Below are 1,335 nucleotides of genomic sequence, written 5' to 3'. Positions count from 1 at the left end.
TAGCCATATCTTTATGTACATTCCAAATTTGCACAAACATTAATATTGACTCCATAATGTCTACCCATATATATATATATAATACCCGGCATTCCGTAGTATATGAGATGGATTAGTTTATTGGCCAACAACATCCATATCCAATTGAAATCTATAACAAAGGCATTTCATTGTATATTAATCATTAAATCCAACCATAGTTTGATTAAAAAATTGGCCAACTGCTAGTTATTTACTAAATTACAGTAACATATTGTAATTGGATCTTGTGGATAATCCAAGCCACAAAATCCACTCCAAGCCACTCCATTCAGATTATCCGCGCCGCTGCGGATCCTGCGTGTATAATCCGCAGCCGCTTCGGATTCTGGCCCATTGGATCCGAATCCGCGCCATTGCGGATTCGGCGCGGATTGGCGCGGATTTTGCGGCTTCGCTGTGCCACTCTAGTTACCACCCTGGAAAGAAGTGGTGAATCAGCTGGTGTGGACATTACCAAAGACCATACTGCATTGAAGGGATCAGGTGAGCATCAACCACCAAAGAGATGCAGACTGAAGGAACAGGCTATTTGCACAGGAGGACATCAAAAGGCACAGCCTTTGAGCCTTTAGTTGGGACAATAAGCGGTCATTGAGACAGATGGAGTGACAAATGGTGGACCCTGCATTCTCCCTGAGACCAGAAGAGGACCTGGTAGTGCAACAAGAAGAGGAGGAACAAGCCTGGAAGGGGCACTGGAGGAGGAAAGAAACCATTGCAAAGATTGACATTGCCATGATTGGTGGAGTGGGTTTTGCATGACATCTCCACAAGGGCAACTCAGAGATTTTTATGACAACACTGGCAGAAATCGACAAGATTGTGGATGACAAAAGACAGTGAGAACAAGATGAAGAACTGGAAAGTATCCAGCAGAAGCTTCCAGGCCAGTATGAAGAGTTTGCAGATGTTTTCAGCAAGATAGCATCTGACAACCTACCACCACCACAGGAGGTTGATCACCAGCTGGACCTTGAAGGAGATCCTTCCAAGACAGTTGGATACAGCCTGTTGTACAAGATGTCCACAGAGGAACTGGAGGCTGCCCAGGAATATATCATTGACAATTTGAACAAGGGCTTCATTGTGCCCAGCCAATCTCCATATGCATCACCAATCTTGATGGCAAGAAAGCTGGGTGGAGGCCTTCAGTTTTGTGTGGATTACTGGAAACTGAATTCAATTACCTGCAAGGATTGATACCCCCTACCTCTGATTGATGAAGTCTTAGAATGAATCTCCCATGCAAAGGTGTTCACCAAGCTGGACATCAGACAGGGCTTTCATTGCATT

This window comes from Aspergillus glaucus, assembly GCF_001890805.1.
Source record: "Aspergillus glaucus CBS 516.65 unplaced genomic scaffold ASPGLscaffold_32, whole genome shotgun sequence".
NCBI lineage: Eukaryota > Fungi > Ascomycota > Eurotiomycetes > Eurotiales > Aspergillaceae > Aspergillus > Aspergillus glaucus.
This window is presented reverse-complemented; position numbering follows the sequence as displayed.